At 41.5% G+C, this 14,876-nt stretch overlaps 1 pseudogene; it reads left to right on the top strand.

Annotated features, from left to right (window-relative positions):
- Nucleotides 1-3,133: 3,133 nt before the first annotated feature.
- LOC101589746 lies at nucleotides 3,134-3,642 on the top strand (annotated as a pseudogene).
- Nucleotides 3,643-14,876: the final 11,234 nt, after the last annotated feature.

The following is a 14,876-nucleotide window of genomic DNA, read 5'->3' as shown; positions in this document are numbered from 1 at the left end:
CAGACTCTACTCCCCGAAAGACAGACTGAAGCCCTCATTCTTAACACCTGTAAATCTGATCTTACCTGGAAGTAGGGCCTTGGAAGATGGAAGTGGAGGTGTAATCACTAAGTTGGGTCCTAGTCCAGCACAACTAGAAACCATAAAAGAAAAAGAGGGGCCGGGGAGATGGCTCAGTGGAATAAGTGCTTCCCAGGCAAGCACAAGGGCCTGAGTTCAATCCCCGGTTCCACAAAAAAAAAAAAAAAAAAAAAGAAAAGAAAAGAAAAGAAAAGAAAAGAAAAAAAGAAAAAGAGAAGAGCCATGGAAACAAACATGAACACAGGAAAGACCACGAGAAGCTACACACACACACACTCATTATGGTACCATGTAAACTCTCCTAATAAAACTAAGCAGTGGTTGTTTTTTTGCAGAGATTCAAGTTTGCCAACCCTGGAACAAGATCCTCTCCTTTCAGTGAAGAAGTGTGCATTTCCTCTACTCCCCAAAGGCTGCACTAGTGAGATACAGCTCTCAGTTGAGACCCTCAACTAGTTCACGTGAAAACCTATTATCTCAGCTCTCTTCTCTTGTTGCTGGGACAAATCCGCAACACTCAAAATTAAGGGAGGAAAGATTGATTTAGCTCCCAGCTAGTGGAGGTTTTTGTCAATACTCTGCTGGCTCCAAGGCAGAGCATCATGTGGAAGAGAGCAACCTTTCGTGGCAACAGCAAAGAGCAGAGAGCAAAGGGAGTAGCAGCAGCTCAGGCAGCTAGCCAGCCTCTCAGCCCTCCTTACACTGTAATGCAAATTATCTGCCCCAGGGCAGGCACAGCACCCACACCCACAATAATCAATCACAAACTCCAGAAGCTCCCGATGACTGCATGAGGCTTTGGGAGGACAACTAGCCACAAACCATAACAGATATGCTTTATCCAAGGTCAGATCTCCTTGGGAGGACACCCTAGATCCAATGACTAGAAGAGCCTAACAGAAAACAAGTTTTAAGGGTCTTCTTCACTCTTAACAAGAAGGCAATCAAGTCCTTTGCTATGACCACACCACAGTTTAACTTCTTCCCCTGACTCTTTCTGCTTCCTACATCTCCAGCCAAGTGATGGCCCACGGACACTTCTCACTGCCCAGTAAACTTCATATGTGGCACCCAGTGCCCACAAGAGGAGTCTCAGTCAAAGTGGAAAAATAGAAGACAGGAAATACCTGAAGGACAAACTACCAAGAATGCCCTAGAATAAAAAGTGGATGCAGCTGTGGAGATAGCTCTAAGTACCTGCCTAGGCAAGCACAAGGACACAGGTTGGATCCCCAATACCACACGCTGTGCCAGCCCCACCCTGGGTGCACCTAGCTGGTGCATGCCTATAATTCTAGCACTGAGGAGGCTGAAATAGGAAGATCAGTACAAGTCCAAGCTTTAAAAAAAAGTGAATAATCCTTAGGATGAATGAGTCAAATACAAACCACAGTGGGTAATCAAGGAAAGCCCACTACTCTTTCCATCAAACCATAATTCAGTTCTGGAACTAACACCTAGAATTAGTGTAGACTCTACCATCTAAAGGTTTAGTTCTCTACAGGGCCATACTCACTTTAGAAACAAAGTGCAGATTCATTGGTTCCAAGGCCACCCACAGTATTGATTGATTGGTTACAAATTGCAAAGTTTCACAACATCCTTAAGTTTGACCATTTGCTAAACTGATTCACAGAATTGGGAAAATGCTGTTTGGTTTGAAGTTATAAAGAATGCAAATCCTAGCCAGACATCATGACACACTCCTGTGGTCCCAGCTACTTGGGAGGTTGAAGCAGGCAGATAAAAATTTCAAGATTAGCCTGGCCAATATGCTGTCTCAACATAAAATAAAAAGAGCTGGGGACACAGCTTGGCAGTAAAGTGCTGTCCTAGCATATGTGACGTCCTGGGTTCCATCTCCGGGACTGAAAACAGTCAGAGAAAAAAGCATGGGCTTGGAAGTCTCACAGGATCCTAAACACAGAATTTCTATGACTTCCCCACACAGAATTAAGGCACAGCAGACTTCTAGCATATTAATGTTTTCACTAAATAGGAAGCTCCACTAAACTGGACATCCAAAATATTCATTGCAGCTTCATTACACAATCATGATTGATTAGATCATTAACCACATTATTGAACTCAACTTCTAGCCACCTCTCACCTTCCTGAAGGTCAGATGGTCTCAAAATCCTAAACCCTCTAGTGATATAGTTGGTCTGTCTGGTGATAAGTTCCCCTCTCAAGGCTGTCTATGGGCCCTCCATGAATAGCACAATACTGAGGACTATAGAAGCTTCATATCAGAAAGCCAGGACAAAGAAAAGGCCATTTCTTTATTATGAAATAGTTACCTAGACAAGTTAGAGGGAAATTTAAGATAGAAAAGAGAACATTATCTACAAAAATGCAAAAGCCACCTGGATATGATACTTCTCATCAGCAGCATTAGAGGAAAATGGATTGAGTAATTTTTTTAAACTATGGAAAGAAAATAATGTAGACTTTAGAATTTACTATATGTGTGTTTCAATAATAGATAGTTTTTAAAAATAGTTCTATACTATTTATCACATGTGTCACACCACTGCTACCAAGAAACAGAAGTGTCCTCATCACCAAGATCTTAGACACATTACCCTTCTGTGGTTACATGTACCCACTACTCCTAACCACTGGCAACCACTAATCTATTCTCCATCTCTAGACTTTTATCCAGTTTCAAGATAGTATGTATAGAATCATATAGTGTGCGACCTCCTGAAGCTATTGTCTTCAAACAATATAATGCCATGGACATTCTTTCGGGTACTTGTATCTATCAGTAGTTCATGTGTTTTCATTGCTACCGGTATGGATGCACCATATTTTATTTGATCATTCACCTACAGAAAGGTGTTTTGTGCCCTGCTGTACTGTGCCGGATCTCAGAAAAGCGCGCTCCTGGAAGCTGCCCATGGGTGGCAGGAGAGGCCATGGCCACTGTTGCGCTGAGATCTGCTGCACGGGCTCTGTGTCTGTCAAGTGGGCTTCCTGAAACTTGGTAGACACAAGTCAGAGATACTCACCAGTGAGCTTCCTTGTTGGCCTTCTGGGAACCCATTCCATGAGAGCAGAATCTCTACGAAAGAAGAAGAAGGTAGATCCTAAAACAGATCAAGCAGCAAGAGATCACTTGAAAAAGAGGATATGAAAACTGGAGAAGGCTAGCCAAGAGCTCATTCCCACTGAAGATTTTATTACCCCTCTGAAGTTCTTGAATCAATCAAGACATTGACCTCAGGTGGAGCTTCCCTTTGAGGAGAGTGACCAGAGAGCTCTCCTGAAGAAGTGGGACTTATACAAGCAGCAAGAGCGTGAGATGGAAAGGAATGCCATCAGGACCATGCTGGAGGCCCAAGAGAAAGCCCTGCAGGAGCTGAAACTCAAGTCCCCAGAGCTCTACACCAAGGCCATCAAGCAGGACTCCAGACTGTTCCCTTTTGAGAAGGAAGGGCCACAATACACGCCACCAGTCTCTCACTACCAGCCCCCTGAAGGCAGGTACAATGACATCACCAAGGTGTACACACAGGTAGAATTCAAGAGATAGAAGTGAAGTCAGCTATCCTGTGAACATAGTTCCCTCCAGGAGTCAGAATGACTAGAGCTGAAGTTTGCTTTCCAAAAGATCAGGTAAATAAAAGTTAAGCCAAAAAGAAAAAAAAAAAAAAAAAAAAAGGTGTTTTGCTTGGTCCAAGATTGGGCTATTGCAAACAAAACTGTGAACATTTCTTGTTTGGACGTATATTTAGACAGCTATTTTCATTTAATTGAGTAGTTATAATTGCTATCCCACATGGTGAAGTTGTGCTTTGTTGTAGAGGAAACTGCTGCTGAACTACATCCAAATGACTATAGGATTGTACCTGCCCATCAACAAATATGTGAAAGATTCAGTATCTCTATATCCTCAACAGCTTTTGGCATTGTCACTCTTGTTTATCTCTCTAATAGACGTGTCGTGGAATCTTGTCATGACCTGATTTACATTCCCCTGGCATTTAGTGATGTTGGACATCTTTCCATGTGTTTATTTCCTTCCATATATATTCTTTGGTATAATGTCTCTTTGTACCTTATGTTCATTTTTAATTGTGTTGAGCAATTTACATATAGTAAAATCATTATTTATTTTAAAGACACAGTGGAGGTAATTTTAGACACTCTAGGCCTCAATAGATTTATCACAAAGTTATTCTCTTTATAAGGATTCTGAGAGAAAGTACCCAGCAAAACTAAATGAAATTTTAAAAATGTTATAAGATCTATGATAATGGAAGATGAAGATAATTTAACAAGGTTTATTATAAGTAAAACAGTAAAAAGAAATAAGTGCATCCTTCACAATGTGAACCATGAATAAGAGTAAGAGAGGCTTGGATTTGTGGAAGATAAATGAGAATTGTGGACCTGGACATTGAATCTCCAAGAACTGGGGTGTAGGGAAAATAGTAGAGTGGTGAGCAACAGAGAAACACTCTTTCTGATATTTGGTGTCCAAACACAGGAACACGGCAATATGAAGAGGAGAAGGAGGGAGGTGGTTTCTCAAAACTCAGACAGTATCTGAACTGAGAATTACAATCCATAGAGACAGTGAAGAGAAAGCCTTCAATAAAGAAGTAGGTGGTGGCAGGTGGCACTTTCCCCTGAACCTGGATCAAGAGTGTGGAAAGAACAGCTTGAACCTGAAGAAGCACAGTGACTCCTGGGGACCCCAGAGAACTCCCTGGAGCAATATTCCAGTGGATCAGAGCAGTGGACACAGAGATCAGAGTGGCTGGTGAGTTATTTGGGTTCAGACATCCCACAGGAGAGAGCAGTTGACTGTGAGCCATCATGGAGAGGGGCTAGTTGAGCTCAGAACTCAGAGCAACTTCTGGCTCCATCTATAAACTTCCAGTGTTGGGGTAAAGGAACCAAGTGCAAGTCAGCAGGAAGTCAGGGAGCCACATTTGAGCTGGCACGGGGCCAAGTTCAAGCTGGAGGGGTGCAGGGACTGCTGCAAGCTGAAGAGGTCTGCATCTAGCCTGACAACGGGAAACCAGCCTGAGCTTCAATGGAACTAAAGGTACAGGCATGCTAGAAATATCTAATGCCCTGCCTTAAAGCCACAGCTCACTTGCTGGGATTAATCAACTAGATCTGTATTCTGTCTGCTTGTGTTGTAAACCAGCAATAGCAGAGATGCCTTGAAGTGGGCATTTTTCTCCTATTTTCTTGCTCTCTGAGATGAAAAAATATAAAAACCATCCACCTGGACTCTCTGAAGGGGTAACAGTAGAAGTAGGAAAACAAATAAATGAGACTCTATAGAAAAAAAATCAAATCAGAAATAATTTCTCAGATAGCCACAGGGATGGTGACCATAATAAAAGACATGCTTAGTGACTCTAGGGCAGACACATATTTAAAAAAAAAAAATAGCGAAGCTTAGGAAAATGATGGAAATCATGAGTACACAACTTAGGAAGGAAGTGGAAGCAGTGAAACACATTTAGATATCCACACTAAAAATTCCACTGAAAGTATACACAGCAGAATGAGCTGATGTGAGAACTGAATCTCAGATATAGAAGACAGGATTGCAATTAGTGATTAGGAAAAGAAAGTGGATTTAAAAATAGCTCGAGACCATGAGAAATCAATCTAGCAGGTGCTAGGAGATGCAAAGAACAATAACAAGACTGAATGGAGTCAGTGCAAAAGCAGGTAGCATAAATGACATAAAAACCATGTGCACAGAGGTTCTGCCAGAAAACTTCCCCAGTGAGGCATGCAGAACTACAATTAGCCATGACCAAAAAAAAAAAAAAAAAAAAAATCTGTGCCAAGGCATAAAATAGCCCAGATCTGAGAAATTCCACACGGGAATAGAATATTAAAAGCTGTTGGAGAAAAGGAAAAAATCACCTATAAAAGAAAGCCCATCATAATCATCAGACTTCTCATCACAAACCCTAAAGTCAAGGAGATTGTTACAGTTTGTGTCTAACTATCCACCCAAAGCCTCGTGTAGTCAAGGGCAGCTTGTGGAGTTTGTGATTGATTCATGATCCAATGCTAGGATTATGGATGTGAGTGCTTTGGGACAGATACCCTGAATTACAATGTGAGGAGGGGAGAGGGGCTCGCTAGCTGCCTGAGCTGCTGCTTCTCCTTTTGCTCTTCACTCTTTGCTGCCATCATGAACAACTGCTCTGTGCCGCCATCTGTCACTCTGCCTTGGAGCCAGCTGAGTATGGACTAACCCTCCACTAACTGAGATAAATAAACCTTTCCTTCCTTCATTTTGGGTGTCAGGTATCTGTTTCAGCAATGAGTGAAGAGTAACTGAGACAGAGATCCAGGAGCAAAATTTCAAGTCCTGAAAAAAGCAACCTCCAACCCAGATTGATATAGCCTGAAAAACTATCTTTTAAAACCCAGCAAAAAGCAGGGGGAGCTATTAAAAGGAAGAGGCAGAAAAACAATCATTCCAATATATTAACCAAATATGAGTGTACTCAACTATATAAAACAAATATTAACAGACATAAAAATCAAATAAGCACTAAAACAATTATATTAAGGTCCCTCAAAACCCCACTGTTACAAATAGATCAACTTAGACAAAAAATTAACAAAGAACTATTAGAACTGAGTCAAAGTTTTGAACAAATGGACTTATTAGATACTATAATATTCTCCACCCCAACATCAAAATATACATTCTTCTTAATAGGAATATATATGGGATATTCTCCAAAATAGACCACATATTAGCTCATAGAACATGCTGTAGGAAATGCAAAGGAACTGAAGTTATCCCATGCATATTATCAGACCATAGTGCAATGAAATTGGAAATCAATGACACAAGAACCACAAGAACTTCATCAATACATAGAAATTAAACAACACCCTCCTGAACAACCAAAGGGTTACAGATGAAATTAAAGAAGTTACACAGTTTCTACTATTGAACAATAATGCCACTACAACATACCAGAACTTATGGGACAAAATGAAAGTAGTCCCATGAGGGAAATTTATAGTGCTAAATTCCCATATCAAGAAAACAGAGCAAGTTCAAATGAACAACTTAATATTGAACTCTAAGTTCCCAGAAAAAGAAGAGCAAGTCAAGGCCAAAGCTTGTACAAGGGAGGAAATTATAAAGAACAGAGGAAATTGCAATGCAATGGAGACTAGGAAGACAATTCAAAGAATCAATGAATTGAAGAGTTTGTTCTTTGAAACATTAAATAAAATTGACAAACACTTAGCCAACCTTATCAAAAAAGGAAAGAAGAAACTTAAAAATCCATACAGTAAGGAATGAAAGGGGTGAAATCACAATAGATACGTGAGAAATCCAAAATATCTATAACTACTTCAAGAACCCATATTCTAATACAATGGAAAATGTTGAGAAAATAGACAGATTCTTGGATACATATTGAATTAGCAAAGCTGAATCAAGAAGATATAAAAATCTAAGCAAATCAATATCAGGCAATGAAGTTGAAAGTGTATTTAAAACCCTACCAACAAATAAAAGACTAGGTCCTAATAGATTCACTGCTGAATTTTAAAATAAGTTTAGAAATTGAGAGAAGATTTAATGCCACTTATTCTCAAAACTCTTGAATAAAATTGAAAGGTAAGCAATATTTCCAAATTCATTCTTGTAAGCAAACATTACCCTGATAGCAAAACTGGGGAAGGATCCAACCAAAAAAGAGAACTACAGGCCAATCTCTCTAATGAACATAAATTCAAAAGTCCTCAATAAAATACTAGTAACAGAATGTAGCAGACTATTAAGAAGGTTATGCCCCATGACCAAGTGGGATTGATCCCACAGATGCAGGGGTGGTTCAACATATGCAAATCAATAGTTATAATACATCATATTAACAAAGCCAAAGTCAAAAACCATTAGACAAGAGAAAGAAATAAAAGGAATAAGTATAGGAAAGGAAGACATTAAATTAACATTATTGGCAGATGACATGATACTCTACATAGAAGACCCCAAAAACTCCACCAAAAGACTTCTAGATTTAATAAGCAAATTTAGTAGCCTATGAATGAATGAAAAAGCTAGATTAAAAAAAGAAAATAAAAGGAAAAAATAGAAATAAATAATTTTTCTGCAACAGCCTAAAGTGAACACACAGCTTCGTTTCTAATCTTGTCTTCTCATTCTATTGTATTCTTGAATTGTTCCCTAGAATAAAAGTTCTCTCATTGGAAGTTCTATTCAAAAAGTCACTGATAACTAAGATAGGCATGCCTCCCATTGTCTTGAATATGTTGTCCAAGGTAACATTGGGTAGGGAAAATGCACAGGTCTGAAGCAAGACCACTCTAGATTAGAAAACAAGACACACCACCTAAGCTCAGATTCATAACCACTGTTTTCCCTTATTTTATTGATATGTACAACAGGAATAATAGCTACTTCACAGAGAAGGTGGGAGGGCTTAATAAGATAAGATGCACATTGCAGAATATAAGAGAGAGAGAGAGAGAGAGAGAGAGAGAGAGAGAGAGAGAGAGAGAGTTTGTGGTGCTGAGGACCAAACCCAGGGTCTTGTGCATGCCAGGGCAAGAACTCTATCACTGAGCCACATCCCCAGCCCTACAAAATATTATAGCAAACACAAAGCATATTGCTTACAAAATAACGACTCCTTTATATTCTGAAAAGTGACAGTGACTTCTTAAGTACTAAGAGAGAGCTGAGTCACACTTAGGATGCCCTGAAATAGACATATCAGATGGGGTACCTGCCATAGCCAGTATCCTAATGTAACTGTGATTCAAGCAGCAGGTGAAGCTCAGGGTGATTCTATGTGAATGGAAGAGTGAATGTTATGGTTTGTGTCAAGTTATCCCTGCAAAGCCTCATGCAGTTCTGGGGTGGACTTCTGGAGTTTGTGATTAATTCATGATCCAGTGCTGGGATTATGGGTGTGAGTGCTGCTGGGATTATGGGTGTGCTTGCTGCTGGGATTATGGGTGTGAGTGCTACACCCAGCCTGAGGCAGATAGCCTCAGTGAAAGATAAGGGAGACAGACCTGCTCTCTGTTGCCATTGCTGCCACTACTCCTCCCTTTTGCTCTTGTAGTTTTGCTGTTTTTGATGACATGAATGGCTGCCCTCTGCCATGTGCCCTCTGCCTTGGAGCCAACTGAGTGTGGACTGAAACTTACACTTACTGCGAGTTAAATAAACCTTTCCTTCCTTAATTTTGGGTGTTGGGTATTTTGTCCCAGCAATGAAAGAAAAGTAACCAAGACAGTGACCACTGAATAGACTGAGTGGGCACAAAACTCACCTGCAAGGCTGGCCAAAAGCTGGTAAAACTCTGTCAAGCAAATAAATAATAATGAATCAAGCAATGAAATTAGTTCCTTTAGAATCTGAACCAGATTTCTGGAGCAGGAAATGGGCCAAAGTAGGAGAAATTAGGGGTGCCAAATAACAGAGACCATATGAGCCACAAGAGGATGACCAAATTCACCCGGAAGGACAGAAGCCTATTCTAGAGTCATTCTGTTTCTTGACAGAATTCCCAAATCGAGTAATAACCCACATGTTCTGAAGCAATAAGCTATTTTTCTTCATTTGGCTTGAATCAGCCTGTTTCTTAGAACCAGGCAGGCTTCAAATATATTTTTAACCTACTTTAATGGCTGAAAATACAGAGTTTGCTTGCCTCTTTGTGAGAAATGTGTGTGCATTGCAGAGAGTAGTCACTAATTACCTGAGAATGTATGTAAGTTAAATGCCTGGGATTGCTCAGAATGCTATGGATAGGAAACATCACTGCAGCAGTAAGATGAGTCACCTCACACAGGTGCACTGGACAGTGAGTATTCATCGAGTTCTACTCTGACCCAGTACCTGAATCTCCTTCCTAGTTCTTGGACTGCCCCATGATGAATCATAGTAGTGGGCAATCATAGCAGAGACACCAGCTCTCCTCCTACCTCTAGCAGGAGAGTATGAATGCACTACCTTGGCTCAGCCATTTGAGAGCTCCCACAAAAATACTAAATCTTAGAAGATGACAGATACGTGAAAAATACTATTGCATTAGATTGGCAGTGGTAGAGACTTCATACAGTAATAGAGACTGCATTGAATATTATGGGGAGGTTACAGAAGAGGAGAGGCTTATGGGCACCAGGGGGTGCCTGGTGGGTATGTTCAGGAACAGCGGGATATAGAGTGGAAGTTGATCCAAAACCTGGGGGACATTCTTGGCAAGTTGGTGGTTTGAGATCAGCAGGTGTGTGTCAGGATAGACTTTGCTTCCCAACCTTCCTTGGATTTTTCTCTTCACTTTCTAGTGCTTTGATGACTACCAGCCATGCTTAATCCACAAATTCCTTATATGACTAAATGATTTAAAATTGGTTTCTGCTGCTTGCAGTCAAGATCTTTGACTGATTCTTGTTACAAAACAAAGCATGTCATCAGTCTGTGGACAGTGAGACAGTATTAGAGACAGGTGAGATTTTTGGTCCTAAATTTTAGGACTGCAATAATAAAAATAGTGGAGAGATTAGTGAGATTTAACCTGAGTTATAGAGGGAGCTAACAATAAAGCATTCTGGGAAGTCCCTCCAGTCCCAATCTAGTGGGTGTTATGATTCATCTCAAGTTCCCTTTCAGCTCCAAGACACTCATTTCCTGGCTACTAAGAATATTGGCTTCAGGTAGAACATGGTAGCTTCTACTCTATGAATCATCTTCAGCAAAGAAATTTCTACACCTAGAACTATGTGTTCTCCAAAGGGGCCTCATACCCAATGACTAGTTCTTACAGCAATGATGTTGCAGGCAGCCGAGTTAGATAGAAATATTATAGGCAGTTAGACAGGGCCAGGCCCTCAAGGAGACAAGATGGAAGACAAGGTGACTTTGCAACTTGAAAGAGACAGACACTCCCATATAGGCCACACCTCAAGACCAAGACAAAAAGAGGAAGCACAGCTACATACTTTTGTAGGGATGGGCATTAGGGATTGATATCCTAAATAGTATCAATCAACTTGAAAGAGCCCAAATGAGTCATTAGTCCAACCCCCAACAGGAAGAGACCCTGTTCTGTATTCGTGCCCTCTTGTTCCATGACTCACTTTCCCATTTGATACTGGATTCAATCAATTTACCTGAGCAATGGTGCTTGTAATTTCATTGGTTGACCATAGTTTGGTCCCACCTTATGCCCAACTAAGGAACTTCCCATGTCTTCTCCACCACCTTACCACATGGTTTTCCTCTATAAAAGTTCCTGCAAGAGACAACTTCCCTGGGGGAAACTACCCACTCAGGCCTCCCACTCCTGTCCCTCTCTCGGGACAGGAGCTTTCTTTCTTTCTCTCAATAAATATATTCTGCTCATAACCTCCACTTGTTCCTAAAATTCATTCTTCAGTTTTAGAGAACACGAACTTGTGCAGGTCAGGTCCAGAGATCGTTTTTCCCTATGTCATTTGGAGGTTCCCTATATGGTTTGGAGGTCACCCACCCGAGACCAGTTTTTCTCCCTGTATCAATGATAGTACTAAAGAACCATCCCAGCCTCTCCATCCTGTAGGATCAGCTGGGGCCTTTGATGTCACAGCAGCAGAGTTCAGCTTCTCCTCCATCACTGAGTTCTTCCTCCTTCACGTAGATCATCTTGTATGCATTTCTCCAGTACAGTGTGTCTTCTAGAAACTCTAACATGGGACATTTGCTGGATCATAATTCCACCCCTCCAAACCTATATGTTGAAGGATGGGCCACCAGCCTGTAGCACTGTGGGAAGTTGGTGGAACCTTTAGGGGCCTGAGCCTAAGGGGAAGCAGTTGGGCTTAGGAGGAACGGCCTTGCAGGGACTATAGACCCCAGCCCTTTCCTGTTCCTCTTGTCTCATAGTTCCCACAGCTGAAGGTCACTGCTCCACTGTGTGTTACCATGCATTGCTGCATGTACAAAGTAATGATGTCAAGTGACCATAATCTTAAACCTCTGAAAGCAAGAGCTAAGCTAAATCTTTCATGCTTTTAGGTTGCTATCTCAGGTGCATTATTAGAGCAATGAAAACCTGATTAACACACATACCTCATTACAGGAATCATTTTCTGTCCTCTTAGGCAAGACAAGCAGAGCCATGACTCCTGTCCACATGTGGGCTGGCTCATTTAACTGCCTCTCCAGGAAGTTGCTGCGAGCAGCTCACTCACTATACCCTGAGCCTAAAGCTGACACCATAACTCAGCTGGATATGTAACGTCCTGGATTTAAAAAAGAATAATCCAGACCAGCCAGATTAGCTCAGTGGACTAAAGCATCTGCTTAGGAAAAGCACAGGGACTGGGGTTTGGTCCTTAGCACCACATGCTCTGCCAGCCTCACTTCTGGGGCACACTGAGATAGTGTTTGAGACTGGGCATGGTGACACATGCCTGTAATCCCAGTGCTTGGAAGGCTGAAAACAGGAGGATCACTACAAGTCTGATCTGTATAGTGAGACCCTGTAGACCCTGCACTAAATACAAAAAAAAAAAAAAAACAAAGACCAGGACTTATTTTGTTTCAAACTTTTGGGATAGAGTTCTATCACCTATTACACATACCTATACTGGGAAATCATATTCAACTGTATTGTAACCTTTTCTTGTTGATGTAATTACTCTTCTTAGGGTAATATTTTATTGGTATAGTTAGTAAATATAGTCACTATATATTACCTGTAACTAGCACATTAATGGATGCTTTAGACATATTATCTCTGTTAATGATTCATGTGATTTTTTTTCTTTTTAGTGACCCATAAATTGAATCTCCAAAGATCTGGATTTGTAGCATTTGCCAATTCCCATGTTACAAATATCCTCACCATGCCTAATTGTTAACCGTCCACATGACTTCATTGAAACCACCAATATGTTGCCCCTGAAGGCGAGGCTGGAGAGAGGTTCTGACAATTGGCTCTGTGAGCTGGCTTCAGTACTCCATTGTTTATTTTTCTTTAGTAGATGATGTTGCAGAAGCTCAAAGAATCTCCTTGGGATTCCTTCATTGGCAGAATGTAAAAATTCTAACTACTTCACCTTTAAAAATGAGAAACATTAATGTCTCACATTTAAAAAGGTTGAAAACATGTCACTTCCAAGAGAGAATAATGTCACTTCTCATATTCATCTTCAAAAGTTGAGTTTTCCCATCATTTTAGACTCCACCTCAGATGCCAGCTGAGAACCCCTAGTGGCCACAACACACCTTTCTCGGTTCCAGACACCTGGCACAAGTAGAATAACATCCAAAAAGTAGCATAAGAAAAGAAAGCTTGAGTCCTAGCCCAGGTCCAGTGAGTGTGTGGGAGAGTTTCCATCTACCCTGTGCCGGCAGGAACAACTCCGGGTCCCAGCCTACTCGTCAGGCGCAGCATGGTCAGACCCTCTTCCACCCCCTTGGGAAGCCCCAACCACTCCTCAGCACCTCCCCCACCCCGCCTGACGAGTAGGAATTTCTGCCGCATTCTGGGAACACCCAGACCCAGTCCTAGCCCAGACCCAGTGAGTGTGTGGGAGAGCTGCCTCTACCCCTACTCCACGTTGTCCCCTACAGGTTCAGCTCAGGCCGGCATACAGGCCTGAGGTGTAACCCTGCAGCTGCAATTCCTACAGAGAGGGTAGAGGGTAGAACCACTCAGCTAGTCCAGGAGCAGAACATCTTGCCACAGGGGCACAACAGGTTCACCCTCAAGGGCAGCAGCAGGAAGAAGCTGAGCACAGCAGCCAGACCCAAGCCAGGCAAAGCTGGATAAATCCAGACGTTGTAGATCTGCACCTGAACTTCAGTACGTACTAAGGTTTTAACTACAGCAAAGATCTACAACAAAGGTCAAAAGACAGTGCTACACAAAATGACGAGAAGGAACCAAATGCAACCTCAGAACCCAATATCACCTGTAAAAAGTGCAGAGGACACTAATACAGAACAATCTAGGAATCACACAGCTGAAAGTAATGAATCAGTGGCTTCTGAAATAAAGAAACAGCTGCAGAAAGGTATAGAGGAACTCAGATTAGAAATAAAAAAAGAAATCCCTGTATTAATAACATCTGCAGTAAACAAATGCAGAAACATATGGAGGAAACACAGTACCCACCCAGAACAAGTGCAGAGGACACTAGCTCGGCTCAAATGCATGAATTAATAGCATCGATAGTAAATAAGTGTCTTAGTTACTCTTCTCTTGTTGATGGGACAAATACCCAACACTCAAAATGAAGGAAGGAAAGGTTTATTTAGCTCACAGTTACTGGAGGTTTCAGTCCATACTCAGCTGGGTCCAATGCAGAGCAGCACAGAGCAGAAAGCAACCTTTCATGGTGGCAGCAAAGAGCAAGAGCGCAAGGGAGGGGTAGCAGCAGCTCAAGCAGCTGCCTTTTCTTCCTACCTTACATTGTAATGCAAATTACCTGCCCCAGGGTAGGGGAAGTACTCACACCTATGGGTACTTCCCAGTATTTACCCAGCTATGGGTAATCCCAGCAGTACTAAGACCCATAATCCCAGCCTTGGATCACACATAATCCCAGTGGATTATGAGTCAACACAAACTCTAGAAGTCCTCACCCCATGATTGCATGAGGCTTTGGGGGGACAACTAGACACAAACCATAACAATAAGCAACAGCAGAAAGATATAGAGAAAATCAGAGCACCACTCTTTTCTGAAATAAAAAAAGAATTCTCAGAACTCATAGCATCTGAAGTAAAGAAGCAACTACAGAAACTTAGGCAGGAAACC

Source organism: Octodon degus, unplaced genomic scaffold, assembly GCF_000260255.1.
Source record: "Octodon degus isolate 3935 unplaced genomic scaffold, OctDeg1.0 scaffold00014, whole genome shotgun sequence".
In the NCBI taxonomy this organism is placed as follows: Eukaryota; Metazoa; Chordata; class Mammalia; order Rodentia; family Octodontidae; genus Octodon; species Octodon degus.
Note: the sequence above shows the minus strand (reverse complement) of the source record. Positions and strands in the feature narration are given on the sequence as shown.